The following is a 16,800-nucleotide window of genomic DNA, read 5'->3' on the forward strand; positions in this document are numbered from 1 at the left end:
GGTGAGGTCTCCAGAACTGAACACAGTATTCCAAATGTGGTCTCACCAGCATTCTATATAGCGGGATCATAATCTCCCTCTTCCTGCTTGTTATACCTCTAGCTATGCAGCCAAGCATCCTACTTGCTTTCCCTACCGCCTGACTGCACTGTTCACCCATTTTGAGACTGTCAGAAATCACTACCCCTAAATCCTTTTCTTTTGAAGTATTTGCAACACAGAGAGTGGCAAACACGCTATTAGGCAATCAATATGAATCCCACTTTTAAAATTTACTTCCCTACGTTTAAAGGATCAATATTTTAGGCCCATGATAGCAAACCTATGGCACGTGTGCCACAAGTGGCATGGAGCGCCCTCTCTGTGGGCATGCAAGCTGTCACCTCTGTTAAGCTCTGTCACACGTGTACATGCCTCCTGCCAGCCAGCTGGTCATCAGGTCTCTGCTGCACAGGGGGCCATATGGGTGTGTGTGTGTGCAGGGGCACATCCATGCACAGGGCAACAGGACAAGTGAGGGGCACACAGAGTGGGGTGCATGCAAGGGGGATATACATGCATGCACAAGGGTCTGGGAAAATGCATGGAATCCATGCACCCACTGCATTTTGGGGGTTCAGGCATGCACATTCACTTGCGTGCATGCACACTTTGGGCACTTGGTCCAGAAAAGGATAGCCATCACTGTTTTAGGCTATTAACTACATTCAATCATACCGCTATGGCATTATTTTCTATAATTGATTTGTGCATAAACCAGCATGATTGGATTTATACTTTATAGCAGCAGTCACCAACCAATGGTCCATGAACTGGTGGTCCGCGAGAAAATTTTGGTGGTCCGTAGAAAAATTATTTGCATTTTTATTGCATTAAATACTATTTATCTTTTTTTTTTAAATTAACATAAGTGGTCCGCAAGATTTAAAATTATTAATTTAATGGTCCCCAACTTCTGAAAGTTCTGACCCCTGTCTTATAGGTAGCAGATATGATAGTTTATAATCCAGGGTGTCTTAGATTGCATGCTAAACTGGAACTAAAGAAACTGAATTATGCCATAAATGTGATGTATTAATCATGAATAAAATATAGTTTCATACTATATATCCATAAGTGATCGTTTTAACTATTAATGCTAAAAGTCAGTTGTTATGAGACTTATAAGCAGATGGCCTGCATTTTATATTCTTACTTCTTTTAATTAGCAATAAGATTGTGAGAACAAAGACACCATATTATTTTACGGAGAACCATATGGTCAATCTTAAACCCACACATTTCAGCAAGGCAAGCTATGGGAATATAGATAAAGGCAAAACAAAATTTTCCAACCATAATAGCTTTGATACGGTTGAAAAGAGTTTGATTTATGAAATCCTTGTTATTTTGCAACACAATGTGAATCACAAATAGTGATAAGCCTTGCAAATGCAAAGCAAACACAAATAAAAGGGACAATGAGCAAAGCTAACACAAATAAAAGGGACAATGATGATGCACTATTGAAAATCTGGGCATTTAAGGTTTTATTTAAGGTTTTAAAATATTTTGAGGAGGATTAGCTCAGGGGTGGGTTCCTCCTGGTTCAGACTGGTTCACCCGAACCGGTAGCCATCTACTGGTGACATCACAATGATGTCACTGAACCGGATCCATCAATGCCGGTCCGTGGGCACCACCATCTTTTTAAATATATATATATATTTATTTATTTTTCCTTCTGTGCATAAGCAGAAGCCGAGTTCTGACAGTGTGCATGCGGTCACCATTTGTGTTTTGGCTTTGGTTTTTTGCCAGGTATGCAGTAGGAAGCGAACCAGCATCAAGGTAACTTAGACCCCACCCCTGCTTCCAGGGTCCCCCCAACCCCTTTTGGCTCCCAGGGGAATTGTAGGAGTTTGCTAGGCCCAAAATGGGGTGCGGGAGTGTGCAGCAGGCCCACTGTGCTCTCTTTGCTCTTTGGAGGCTGTAGAGAGCTTGCTAGGCTCAAAAGGGGGGAGGGGGGCTTCAAAGGGAGGAAGAAAAGAAGGAAGGAAGGAAGGAAGGAAGGAAAAAGAAAGAAAGAAAGAAAGAAAGAAAGAAAGAAAGAAAGAAAGAAAGAAAGAAGCCCTCGCTGCTTGGGGATCCCCACGTGCATGGAAAGCTTATTGTAAGTGGCTGCTAAGCTATCCTATTTAGGCTAAGGTAATCAACAATGGAGTTCTAAAAATGCCAGATTGCCAGTGTGTTCTCCGTTTCAAAACATCTGGTTTTTCTTCCTGCTACCAAAGACCTTTTGGGGTTCTTCACAGGGAGGGAGGGAGGGACAAAGGAAAGGGTAAACTCTTTCACTCACAATTCATCCTCACTCTTTGGGGAGCCCACGTGCATGGAATTTGAGTTGAGAGCTTATTATTGGTTCTCATTCTCAGGTCCTTCATTCTGACTGCTGATTGGCTAGACCAGTAATGGTGAACCTTTTTTTCCTTGGGTCTGAAAGCACGCATGTGCACACTACCTTGTGTGCATGTGTGCCCACGCCCATAATTCAATACCCCCGTGTGCCATACACCCATGCTTATACGTGCTTATACATGGGGCTACCTTTGAAAAGTGTTCGGAAACTTCAGATCGTGCAGAATGCAGCTGCAAGAGCAATCATGGGCTTCCCCAGGTATGCCCATGTTATGCCAACACTCTGCAGTCTGTATTGGTTGCTGATCAATTTCCGGTCACAATTCAAAGTGTTGGTTATGACCTATAAAGTCCTTCATGGCATCGGACCAGAATATCTCTGGGACCGCCTTCTGCCGCACGAATCCCAGCAACCGATTAGGTCCCACAGAGTTGGCCTTCTCTGGGTCCTTTCGACTAAACAATGTCATCTGGTGGGTCCCAGGGGAAGAGCCTTCTCTGTGGCGGCCCCAACTCTCGGGACCCAGCTCCCCCTGGAGATTAGAACTGCCCCCACCCTCCTTGCCTTCCGTAAACTCCTTAAAACTCACCTCTGCCGTCAGGCATGGGGGAATTAAGGCATTCCCCCCTCCCCCGGGCCTATACGATTTATGTATGGTATGTCTGTGTGTATGTCTGGTTTAATAATGGGGTTTTTTAATGTTTTTTAAATTTATTAGATTTGTTATGAATTGTTTTATTGTATGCTGTGAGCCTCCCCGAGTCTAAAGAGAGGGGCGGCACACAAATCTAATAAATAATAATAACAATGACCATCCCGTGCTCCCCCAACTCCCACACATGCGCACATGACCCTCTAGCGCCCCCGTTTCCTGACTTCTGGTGGTCCCAGTAGGCTTGTTTTTCACCCTCCCCAGGGTGAAAGTTGCCTCCCTGCCTGCTAAAGGCCCTCTGGAGGCTGGAAACAGCCCATTTCCTGTCTTCCAATGTGCCCTGTAGTCCCCTTTTTCGCCCTCCCCAGTCTCCAGAGGCTTTCTTGGAGCTTGGGGAGGGCAAAAACACCTTCCCTACCCCCTGGAGGCTGGCTGTCAGACAGAGCCTTTGCTGGGTTGTAAATAGTTGCCAAATAAAGAGCTGTTGTTTTGAAGCAACTTCTGACATTCCATTCACCCTGTCTAACACCCATCTTGTTGGATTAGGCTACAGGTTCATCTGATCCAAAAGCCAATTCTGGACTATGACTGGCTAGAGATCTCTAGAAGTCCTTTATTTACTTACTTTATATTTATTGAATAAATTGTTAGGTCCAATCATCTCATTATATGTGGACAGCTAACAGTTAAAAACACAACAAAAACATAGTAAAAATATCCCAAATTTAAAATGACAAAAAAATAGCATAACAGCTAAGAACATCCATTTACTATAATCAAGACCATGAAATGGGTTCACCCAGACTGTCAATGCACCTGATTTTTTTTTCACAAGGGAGGCATTGCCACTTCATACTTCATTTATTTGCCAGAGCTAATGGACACTAAAAACATTTAACTCATCTTTATGCACATTGTAATTTGAACCAAAATGAAAGATGTAAGCACCCAGTTTAGCAGTATCGAAACTCTTCAAATATAGTAGGTTATTTTTCTTATATTAAAGAAAATACTCAACCAAAATATTAGTAATAAATAATAACAATATTAAATCTTGGGGAAGAGCTTATCATATATATTTTAGTGAAAATGGCTATCAGGCTTACCTCCAAAGAGTGCCTTTTACTTAGTTTTTGTCTTGCCTCTTTCCCGTTTTAATGCAATTTTTATAACTTTATAGTTAATAAATATCCATTTTATATTTTAAAAATCATAAATGAAATCAAAATTAGACTCCGCTTCCATGAGAAACCCTCCTAAGGTCAAAATAATTGCAATGAGTATGCAATTTTTTTTTTATAAAAGATTGCAGTTTCACAATATTTTAAAAGAAAAATCATGGAGCTTATCACTACAAAGTTTCAAAAAGTATATAAGTCACTTGGGAAAGTTAGGACATGGTAAAAATGTATTTGAGTCAAGTTTAGCTTTGATAGAATTGAATGTACATAGCCAAATGGTTTTCCTGGTGATTGAATAGACGTGGTTTGGAACTGCCTTCTTTGGAATTTTGTTTTATTTTCCCTGTCTACTGTTCAGCCTGGGAACCCAACTGTACTAATTAGATCCAACACAGCTTAAATTGTGAGCAGAGACAAGGTCAGCCAGGTATATCTGTTTGCTGAAACCCAGAAACCATTAAGTATTACATTTCTCACAGCAAAGCACTTCAGGCTGCGAGAAAGAAAGATCTAAAACAGAACATTATTGAATTCTCAAAGATTACAGGAGAGCAACCAATGTTTCTAAATTTCAGGATACTAAATGAGAAATGCACATATGCCTCATTGGAATGGCTGGAATGCATTCATATTTTTTTACAGGTAGTACTTGACTTACAATCCTCCCTCATACCTTGCTGAGACCAGTAAGGGGCTACAGAGTTGGCCTTCTCCAGGTCCCATGCGCCAAACAATGTCAGTTGGTGGGACCTCAAAGAAGAGCCTTCTCTGTGGTGGCTTTGACCCTGTGAAATCAACTGCCCCCAGAGATCCGCACTATCTCCTCCCTAGCGGTCTTCTGGAAAGCTGTTAAGACCTGGTTTTTCTGTCAGGAATTAGGATTGACTGCAAGTATGTATGGGTTTTTTTATGATATTGTTTTTACTGCATTGTTGATCTTATTGTTGTATTTAATTGCTTTTTTATTACTATTGTATTTATGATTGTTGTTAGCCCCTCTGAGTCCGTTTTGGAGTGAAATAAATAAAATAAAATAAAATGAAATGAAATGAAATGAAATAAAATAATAAAATAAAATAAAATAAAATAAAATAAAATAAAATAAAATAAAATAAAATAAAATAAAATAAAATAAAATAAAATAAAATAAAATAAAATAAAAAATAAAATAAAATAAAATAAAATAAAATAAAATAAATAAAATAAAATAAAATAACATAACATAACAAAACAAAACATAACATAACATAACATAAAATAAAATAAAATAAAATAAAATAATGAATGAAATGAAATAAAAAAATTGAAATGAAATGATAAAATAAGGGTCAGAATTTTCACTGTCAATCATTCAGTCATTTAAGCAAATCAAGCTTACCTTGGAAGCCACCTGGGAAGCTTGCAAATGGTAATTACATTATCCCAGGAACACTGTAAGTTTCCAAGAGCCTGGATTTTAATTATGTTATCATGGGGATGCTAAGATGGTCATAAAAGTGAGAACCAGTTGTAATTCAGTTTTTTCCCATGTCATTGTAGCTTCAGACCAGGGATAGGCTACTTCCTGGACAGTGGGGAACGCAATGGGGTAGCGAAAATGGAGCTCCACCCCAAAACATCCAATTTGCACTGAAAGATGTTGAAAGAAAATGCAGGGCGCCCTGCATAAGCCACGCCCACAGTGTGATAGTGAAAATTTTGGAAGCCTGAAGCTTCCAAACGGTTGTTAAGTGAATGATTGTCAGTCAAGAACTACATGTATTAGGTATGTTTTTAACTAAACTCTCAAGATTAATAACTATGATCTTATTATTGATCACATTTATCCTGCAAAGCACAAGTCACTTAGATTAGGCAATACAGAAGCAAAATAAATAAACTTCAGAATGAACATGTTTAGGGCTGAGATGTAAGAAAAGTTATTGCATAGACTGTGAAAGATTGGTCACTTGTGAATACAGTAGAACCCCGACTTACGAGACTAATTGGTTCCGGAAGGAGGCTCGTAAGTCGGAACGCTCGTATGACGAAACATTGTTTCCCATAGGAAACAATGTAAAGTCAATTAATCCGTGCAACAACAAAAAAAACCGCTGCCGCCGAACGCGGAAGTTAGCGTTTGGCTTCAGGAGACAGCTGCGGAGCGGCGCGGGTGTTTTAAAACGTCGCAGCCGGCCTCGGGGGCTCGAGGGCTTCCCCCCGAGCCCCCCAGGCTGGCTGCGACGTTTTAAAACACCCGCGCCACTTCGCAGCTGTCTCCTGAAGCCAAACGCTAACTTCCGCGTTTGGCTTCAGGAGACAGCTGCGAAGTGGCGCGCGTGTTTTAAAACGTCGCAGCCGGCCTGGGGGGCTCGGGGGGAAGCCCCCGAGCCCCCCAGGCCGGCTGCGACATTTTAAAACACCTGCGCCGCTTCGCAGCTGTCTCCTGAAGCCAAACGCGGAAGTTAGCGTTCGGCTTCAGGAGACAGCTGCGAAGCGGCACGCGTGTTTTAAAAGGTTGCAGCCGGCCTGGGGGGCTTGCCAGCACCCCAGCGAGCCCCCCAGGCCGGCTGCAACCTTTTAAAACACGCGGGATACGAGCGCCAAGGAGCTGTCTCCTGAAGCCGAACGCGGAAGTTAGCGTTCGGCTTCAGGAGACAGCTCCTTGGCGCTCGTATCCCGAATGTGAGCTCGGGAGGTGAACAAAAATGTCGCTCCCCTCCCAGCTCTTATCTCGAGTAGCTCGTAAGTAGAGCTGCTCGTATGTCGAGGTTCCACTGTATAGGTGTTGATATTTAAGATAGACTTAGTGAATGCAGATACAGTACTTAGAATTACATAGAATTTGTAGAGAATAAAACCTCAAGAAATTCAACCTTGGTCTTTTCTTCCCTTGAACCTTTGACTTACCAGTGCATTGAAGCTTAAATGGCTAAATTTTAAACACTGCAGGTATATAGGGCTACTGTCAAACACACAATTCAGCATGATGTGGTGCTTTTTCATTCTCTTAATTCACCTAGATCTACACTTTTTTATTATTCCTGTAGAAAAATGGGCATCCCGCCGATGACATTGGTATCCTTTCTTCTCCAAAGCAACCCTCACCCTTTCAACTTGAAAGCTGGAGGAACTTAAGTGGTCATTTCTCACCGACCCCCTGTGACCCAGGGCCGTTTCTAATAACTTTAACTCTGCCCTACACAAATAGCTGCTTTTCTTCCTTCCCCCTTCTTCATTTTTTGTAACAAAGATGTTCAGTCTCCACAAAACCCATGTTTGATCTACTTGGCAAAAGAAGGTGGCATCTGAGCATTGATTTAAGCGATGAGTTTCTTTTTTGAAGGAAACTGGTTTTTCTGGCAGGAATTAGGATTGACTGCAAGTATGTATGGGTTTTTTTATGATATTATTTTTACTGCATTGTTGATTTTATTGTTGTATTTTATTACTTTTTTATTACTATTATATTTATGATTGTTGTTAGCCCCTCTGAGTCCGTTTTGGAGTGAAATAAATAAAATAAAATAATAAAATAATAAAATAATAAAATAATAAAATGAAATGAAATGAAATGAAATAAAAAATTAAATTAAATTAAAAAATTAAATTAAATTAAATTAAATTAAATTAAATTAAATTAAATTAAATTAAATTAAATTAAATTAAATTAAATTAAATTAAATTAAATTAAATTAAATTAAATTAAATTAAATTAAATTAAATTAAATTAAATTAAATTAAATTAAATTAAATTAAATTAAATTAAATTAAATTAAATTAAATTAAATTAAATTAAATTAAATTAAATTAAATTAAATTAAATTAAATTAAATTAAATTAAATTAAATTAAATTAAATTAAATTAAAGAATGACATGAAATTAAAAAATTGAAATGAAATGAAGATAATGAAAACCATTTTAGTCCACTTTAAGGGAAAGAACACTACAAAAAGCCTATTAGAAAAGAGTCCTCTCACTGAGCACTATGCCTTTTGATACAGACAATGCAACTTTCTGTATTGAAATGGATGCCCCATGAAGCAGTTTGGGAATGTCAGCTGTGAAAAGTCATAAGAAACCCAATAAGAAAAGAAAAGCTGGAAAAGGAAAGTAATCATAACAGTGATATTTTCTGGTGCTAATTATAATTCCTTCATTTTTTCCTTCCTTCCTTGTTTGACTGATTTTCTGTATTTGTGTTCTTTTCCATTTTGTATCTTTCTTGAAAATGTTAATGTCTACGGTTTTATCATTGAGTTATAAAAGATTTACAGGCTAGGAATGAAAGTGGAGAAAAATAGTTTGCTAATGATCAGGCCTTAAGGGGTTTTTTTTAATGCATAATCCCCTCCAAGATTCAGGTGACCCTGAGGGCACAAGTGGCCTCAATGGCTCTCAGGGAGAGTGCTAATGACCAAATGACTGACCAGCTACTCAATCCTTCCATTTCCTCTCCCACCCATCCTGTCAGAACCTCTCTTCAATCTCCCCATCGTTCTGTCACCACTGAACAGGAGGCCAAGATAAAGAAAGTTCAGGTGCAAGCAATTTAAAGAATATGAAACAACGAATTTTGAAGAATCTTAAGGTTTAACACAATTTTTAAAAAGTTTTTTTTAATGGTCAGCACCATAAAATTTGAAGAAACCAATAAAGGAGAATATTTGTAGCTTGGGTTTAAATGAGGTATCCATAGTAGTCTTTGAGCTTGGTAGTTCATTATCCCAACTAGGTAATATCATCAGTGCTAGTCACTAATAATTATCTAGTTTGAGTAATGAAATGTCTGCAAGAAAACAACCAAGATCAGACCAAGGATGGTCAACCTGAAGAAGCTCTGGAAATCACAGACAAATCATTGGGGAAAATTGACTATTATGAGGCACGAATCATCCAATTTTAGCAAAATCAGCTACGTTAGTCAGATCAGAGATAATTCCACCAACATATAAATAGCAATAGAAATTCTGAAAATAGAAAAAAGGAAGCAATCCAGTTTTGGGGAAATGCATGGGAAACTGAAAACAAGTATAATAAAAATTCTCAATGAATGGAAGAATTTGAAGATGAATTTAGTAAAAGTCACATGGAATAAGTAATAATAACAGCAGAAATTGTTAAAAAATCAAGTGATAAGAATTAAAAACTTGAAATCTCTTTAAAATGATCGATTGTATGGCTTGGGGCTCCTATATTGGACTAGCTTGCATCCAATTACAGCTAAGTAGTTTAATGAAACATTACATAAAGGAAACATCTGCAACTGGTTATTAATGGGCAAAATATACCTGTTTCGAAAGGATCCAGTGAAAAGGACAACATCAGGAAACAATATGCTTATATACTTGCCTATATTATTTAAATTATACACAGGCATAATAGTAGACAGAAGAAAATAATATTCTTTGAGTAGAACGGAAAGGAAAGGAAAGGAAAGGAAAGGGTGAGTTACAAAGATCAGGTTCTGACTGACAAAGTAATTTTGAAGAATTTCAAAAACCAAACAACCAATTTACATGAAATCTGGATAGATTATAAAAAGGTGTTTGATTCATTATCTCACAGTTGGATCATCAAACGTTTGGAAGCAATTTGCATCAGTAAAAAACACTACAATGTTTATTTAAAAAATTAATAATAATGAAGCTGTGGAAGACAGAATTGGTGATTGCAAATGAAAAATATGGATTTGTCAACATTAGAAAAGGCATCTTCTGGAGTAATTCATTGTCATCCTTACTATTTGTGATTACCATGATCCCATATTCAGTCATTTTTAAATAAACAAAGTTTGCCTAATACAGAAAATATTAATAAAATCCCACATTTGCTATATATATGGTTGATCTAGAACTTTAGGAAAATCAGAAATTGTAATCCATTAACTGACAAACATAGTAAGAATTTTTAGCAATGATATGACAATGGAACATAGTTTAGAGAAATGTGACACAGGTGCAATAAATTGGGGGGGAAATCCATAATGGAGTTTAAATGCCAAATGGCCAAACCTTCAGAAGCCATCTGGATCAAATCTACAACTTTCTGAACAGTTTACAGTTGGATGATATCAAGCATGAAATGTGACTAATAAAGAAGATTGAATAAATTGATTATAAACAATAATATTATACAGTCACCAAATCCATTCACTGGAACATCCATAAAAATTATCACGTCAATATTGAAAATTTGGTGGGAATATATATGGCAGATGAAACAGAAGTTGAAAATGAGCAAGTTACAATATTATGGCATTTCCAAATACATATTGATAAAGTCTTGATGCCTAACATACCATATTTAAGTGTGGTTGGAAATAAGAATGTGTGGATAATTGATATATTAATATCAGGAGACAACAGAAGATGAAGAATTTAATTTATTTATTTATTTAAACACACAAACTTAGCAAACCAGTAACTTTTGTGGACTTTTTTGCAAGTCTGGAAAAAATTGAATCACCTTTAAATTGGGAGCTCGATTTTATAATGAATATATAACATTTATTCTTATGCTGGAATGCATTAATTTCTACGGGTTATCATTACCTGAACTTATTTCCATTTTAATGACAAATTGATTATGCATACTTGATTTTGAAAAAGAGGGAAAAGCAAAGACTCCTTTCTCATCAATCACAGTGAACAAGTGCACCTTTCAGCCAAGGATGATTTTTTAATAAAGCAATAAACATATCCCTGTCTTTTGCTGTAACAAGCATCAGAGTAATTTAAACTGGGAAATGAATGCCACTGGCACCATTAGAGTTGCACAGGAGGTGAAAGTAATAGGTTCTTTATTCATTCCAAAATCTTATTAAGGAAAATTATTGATTTAGAATGTTCTTCCGTATAGACTTTTCGCTCATCAAAGAAACCCATAGTGGGAAAGTAAAGATAAAGACCATACCAATGTTCCAGATTTAATCCGCTGTTATTGTTGGTTAGCTGAACTTTAAGGGTTTATGTACTTCAATAATGATCAGAAGAAATGCTTTTCGGCTAATAATTAATGCAGCCAGGTCTTTTTCCAAACTTCTGCACAAGTCACTGTCTTTCCTTTAAAGAGTCAGCTAATTAAAGTCACTGCACTGAAGAACACTGAAGATATTATCTGGTAATGAAATGTCTGCAGCTCAGAATACCCAAATGTACCACAGTTTAACACTGAACTATACATATTCTCTTCTAAAATCTAAAGTCCTTGGTATCTTCTCTCACCACCACCACCACCCTCAGATTTGTATAAAAGCTGATGAGAACTGTTGTGATTCAGCCTGAGGCTGCTCAGGGACCAGCTGTGTCTCTGCTGGCTCCATGCCCGGAGGAGGAGGACAGCGAAGAGGAGAGGGCTGAACAGTTGGACGGGGGAGAGGAAAGTCAGGAATGGGATGAAGGAGAACAGCATGAGAGCCCCAGGGGGGGACTCTCCCCAGCCAGTAGCTTGGAGTCATTAGGTGATGACGCACAAGCCGTCATTGACATGCGACAGAGACGTTCAGATCAAAGAAAGGAGCAATTAAAGAAGTATTATCAGCACTGAATTAGGAACAGCTGGGCTTGGGTGTGGTCCTCCTTAGCAGGGTTTAAAAGGCAGGCAAGCCCTTGAAGCCAGGTGGAGTGTTTTCAATTGGAGTTATGGTGTCCTGCTTTGTTCTCGACATCTCTGTTCCTGGCTTGTGGCCCAGCAGTTTGAAAGACCCGTGGGAGGTGTAGGTCTGCTATCTACAGCCTCGTCTTGGCAGCAAGAATCCTGTATTGCTGCATGGACTTTTGTCTTCGTGGATATATCTGAAGATACAGCGTTTTCCTGTTTGTAAGGACATTTTCTGTTACCTGTGTTTTTCTTGAATTTTATAAACTGCCTTTGCCTTTTACCGGTGTGTCGGGCTTCTCTTTTTGGGTTGGTCTTGGCTTCTGGAGTGACCCAGACAGAACAAGAACCAGAGAAGTATGTGCTTGTCAGAGATTTGTAGCATTTCTTATTAACTATTTTCAAAACGTACATAGCCCTACTACTTTTGATAGATATACTGCAGATTCTGAATTCAGGAAGCTCCTGATAAATGAGTGTATAATCACATTAAGTAATGTAAAATACATTTCCTGAGAATTTAAACGAGGATAATAGTAACAATGTGCTCTATGTATACTGAATGTTTCAGAGATAGAAGTTGAATAAAAGTTGGTTCCAATCATCCTGCTTTGGTGAAGAATTCAGGAATTGGAACCTTACTCCATATGGTGTGGTCTTGTCCAATTAGAGCTACGTTTGAAACTGACATTGACAGGACTGCTAATATCATTCTGGACCAACTGCTGTTTATTAAAGACGCACATGTTCTTGTTAACCATAACCACAGTGTTTGGAAATCTGTCAAAATTACAAGAATAGTGGGTTGCTTTTTTTTTTAGCCATGGGAAATAATTATTACACAATATTAGAATAGGAAATCTACTGTTCCTCTTCTAGCATTGGTCTGATGATAAACATAGACTCAATTAATTTACAGTTAATGTATGTATGTATGTATGTATGTATGTATGTATGTATGTATGTAGAGAGAGACAGACAGACAGACAGACAGACTGGCAGACAGACAGACAGACAAGATGATGGACAGATGGACAGAGAAAGTCTGTCCATCACACATACAGTGTGTATATCTGTATGTGTATCAGAGGTGGATTCCTACTGGTGCTCCAGTAGTAGCCCGTTGCAGTAGTAGCCTGCTAATTTTTACAATTTTGGCACAACCGCTCTGGTGCTATCTTTGCCGGTCCTTGCACGTCGCCATCTCTTTTTTTCATATTTTGGTGATTTTTCGGCTCTCTCTGCATGCGCAAAAGAAAAATCATCTGTCTGCGCATGCGCGGAAGCAAAATCACACTGGGGAACGTGCATGTGTGAAATGTCGCAATGTGCATACAGCTCTTATGTATATTTATTTATTTATTCAATTTTTATGCTGCCCTTCTCCTTAGACTCAGGGCGGCTTACAACATGTTAGCAATAGCACTTTTTAACAGAGCTAGGCTATTGCCCCCACAATTCGGGTCCTCATTTTACCCACCTCGGAAGGATGGAAGGCTGAATCAACCTTGAGCCGGTGATGAGATTTGAACCGCTGACCTTCAGATCTACAGTCAGCTTCAGTGCCCTGCAGTACAGCACTCTACCTGCTGCACTACCCCGGCATATGTATTATATGTATATGTGTATTTGTAGGTGTATATGTGTAGGTGTAGCTGTATGGTGTACATGTATTCTCTGATATTATCCTAACTGGATTTAAACCTACGGCCTGTGTCAAAAGAATCAGGGCTCTGGTATTTTGCTGAGGCCTTTTTCACAACATTCTTCAAATGGCCTTCCTCTCTACTAATACATTTACTTGGCCTTATGGTCACTGTATAATGAAAGGTGGAGAACGTGAACAGCCTTATTTATTACCTACTTTCACTTTAGGATCATAGTGCAATTTGTAACAACTATAATAAATGCTTTGTAAACATCTGGAGAGAAAGAAGCACAAGGGTAAGTCTTTCCTTTTATTGTGTTCTTTGTCCCCAGTAAGAGAGAGCTTTGAAGTTCTGGGACAAAGTATCAGATTGGTAGCACAAAGAGTGCATAGCAGCCACCTGCCAAGGGCTTATTCTTTTGCGCAGCACAACAAATCTGCAAAGAAACTCTTTTTGTTAAGCAGGTATTTTCATCCAAGCTCTCTCTCAGCATTACGCATGGTAAACAAAAATTAAATTCCAACTCTGTAGAATTCTGATGCAAAGCTTACCCTGGCTGTCATTTTAAAGCTCCTGTTAGAATCATATCTGCAACAGCGATCTTTGTTTTGGCCTAGAAGATAAGGATTTTAAAAGAAATATATGTAAAGCTTATATTTTAGATTAGATGTCCCATTAGACTCACCCTATGAAAAGGGATGCTGCTCATTGCTTTATGACAATGAGAGGGACAACCCCCCCCCCCCCATGTACGGTGGGGACATAAAGACTCAGCAATCTTTAATTGCTGAGTCATCACACCATTTATGTCAAACAGAGTGGCCCATAACTGAACTTCTAAAACAGCAAATAGATATTTTTTGAAAGTACATGGTGTTTGCTGAGGGATGGAAAGGATGAAAAGGCCATGTTGCCTGCTTTTTTTCACAAGCCACTAACCACTATCAAACCACGTTACACAATCATAGAAACATAGAAACATAGAAGACTGACGGCAGAAAAAGACCACATGGTCCATCTAGTCTGCCCTTATACTATTTCCTGTATTTTATCTTACAATGGATATATGTTTATCCCAGGCATGTTTAAATTCAGTTACTGTGGATTTATCAACCACGTCTGCTGGAAGTTTGTTCCAAGGATCTACTACTCTTTCAGTTAAAATAATATTTTCTCATGTTGCTTTTGATCTTTCCCCCAACTTCCCCCAATCTCCCCTCAGATTGTGTCCCCTTGTTCTTGTGTTCACTTTCCTATTAAAAACACTTCCCTCCTGAACCTTATTTAACCCTTTAACATATTTAAATGTTTCGATCATGTCCCCCCTTTTCCTTCTGTCCTCCAGACTATACAGATTGAGTTCATGAAGTCTTTCCTGATACGTTTTATGCTTAAGACCTTCCACCATTCTTGTAGCCCGTCTTTGGACCCGTTCAATTTTGTCAATATCTTTTTGTAGGTGAGGTCTCCAGAACTGAACACAGTATCCCAAATGTGGTTTCACCAGCGCTCTATATAAGGGGATCTCAATCTCCCTCTTCCTGCTTGTTATACCTCTAGCTATGCAGCCAAGCATCCTACTTGCTTTTCCTACCGCCCGACCGCACTGTTCACCCATTTTGAGACTGTCAGAAATCACTACCCCTAAATCCTTTTCTTTTGAAGTATTTGCCAACACTGAACTGCCAATGCAATACTCAGATTGAGGATTCCTTTTCCCCAAGTGCATTATTTTACATTTGGAAACATTAAACTGCAGTTTCCATTGCTTTGACCATTTATCTAGTAAAGCTAATCCCTCTGGCTCTGGTGCAAGCGCTCACTGGGTTTCTCTTCTTTCCAGTCCCTCTAGTCACTCTGGCCTTCCCTCTGGACTGGACCCATAACCTGTCAGACTGAACAGTGTGACTACTATTTTGAGACAGCCCAGGAGAAAAATACAGTAAACAGAGGTTTGTCTTACTAACAATGGTTTATTTGCAAGATTTCTACATGCATACATACACATGGTAGGCACATACCAGGCAAACATTCAGTCTTCAACTCTATACGAAGAACTACAAGGCAGATTGAACATGAGGAGAAAGAGAGAGAGATCTCCTCTCATGGTCTCCCTTATATAGACAGCTTCTTAAAGTGGCAGTAACCCTGCTAAGTCATTCTCATTGCATCAGCATTTCAATTTACAGCCTTACATCAGCAGGTCAGCTTTAAATCACCATTACCCTGATACTATATGTCTGATTACCCTGATATTATACGTCAATCCCCTATACCAGTGATAGCAAACCTTTTTTTCCTCAGGTGCCAAAAAGAGTATGCGCACTCTATCGTACATACGTGAGTGCCTACACCCATAATTCAATACCTGAGGAGGGTGAAAATAGCTTCCCCTGCTACCTGGAGCCTCTCTGGAGGCTGGAAATGGCCTGTTTCCAATTTCTTGTGGGCCCAGTAGGCTCATGTTTCACCCTCCCCAGGCTTCAAAGGCTTCCCTGGAGCTGGGGCAAGGTAAAAACACTCTCCCCATCCCCCGGAGGCTCTCTGGAAGCCAAAAACACTCTCCGAGAGCCTCTGTACAAGCCAAAATTCGGCTGGCTGGCACACACATGCACATTGGAGCTGAGCTAGGGCAATGGCTCGTGTGCCAGCAGTTATGGCTCCACATGCCATCTGTGGCACCCATGCCATAGGTTCACCATCACTGCCCTATACTATTACATTTGTCTTGGAGAATCACTGTCCAGCAGGGATATTCTTCAAGGCTGATAACTTGGCATCTTTTCTCACCATTTCCCCATCAAGCTACCTTGATCCCATTCCCAGGTTTTAAGTGATGCAATCCTATGTCATTGTCCTTTACTATGACTAGTGATGGGCAAACCCAATGGTGTTCAGGTTCGGCAAGTTCTGCTGAACTTGCCATGAATTTCGGGTGAGCTCGGCCAAACCCAAACCCGAACCTGAACACTCTGTGATATCGAAACTCCGTCCCCAGAATCCCATTGTGGGATTTCCCAGTTCCTTTTGCTGAAAGGACCTCCCTTTGTTTTGCTTGGAAGATAAGGCAAAAGCATCATTAGTTCTATGGTGTGATGGTTAGCATTCTGGACTTTGAATCCAGTGATCCGGGTTCAAATCTCGGTGGAACCTTGTTTTTACTTTTTTACTTTTTTATTTATTTATTTATTTATTATCATCATCATCATCATCATCATCATCATTTATTAATTATTTCCATGGGCACATCGGGAAGATTCCCTTTTGCCCCCAAAGAGCTGGAGGGTCCTTTTAATGCTTTCTTTTTTTCCCGCTAAGAAACCATTAAAAGGACCCAAACC

At 39.1% G+C, this 16,800-nt stretch overlaps 1 long non-coding RNA gene across 1 annotated transcript in view; it reads right to left on the bottom strand.

The window, feature by feature from the left end:
- LOC139170407 (uncharacterized) overlaps positions 1-15,563 on the bottom strand; it is a 213,712-nt gene extending 198,149 nt beyond the window's left edge. Inside the window, exons 1-2 of the long non-coding RNA XR_011559623.1 lie at positions 15,481-15,563; positions 14,011-14,072 (exon numbers count right to left, since the gene is read on the bottom strand). This is a non-coding gene — a long non-coding RNA (uncharacterized lncRNA). The remainder of the gene's footprint in view (positions 1-14,010; positions 14,073-15,480) is intronic.
- Positions 15,564-16,800: the final 1,237 nt, after the last annotated feature.

This window comes from Erythrolamprus reginae, chromosome 7 (genome assembly GCF_031021105.1).
Source record: "Erythrolamprus reginae isolate rEryReg1 chromosome 7, rEryReg1.hap1, whole genome shotgun sequence".
NCBI lineage: Eukaryota > Metazoa > Chordata > Lepidosauria > Squamata > Dipsadidae > Erythrolamprus > Erythrolamprus reginae.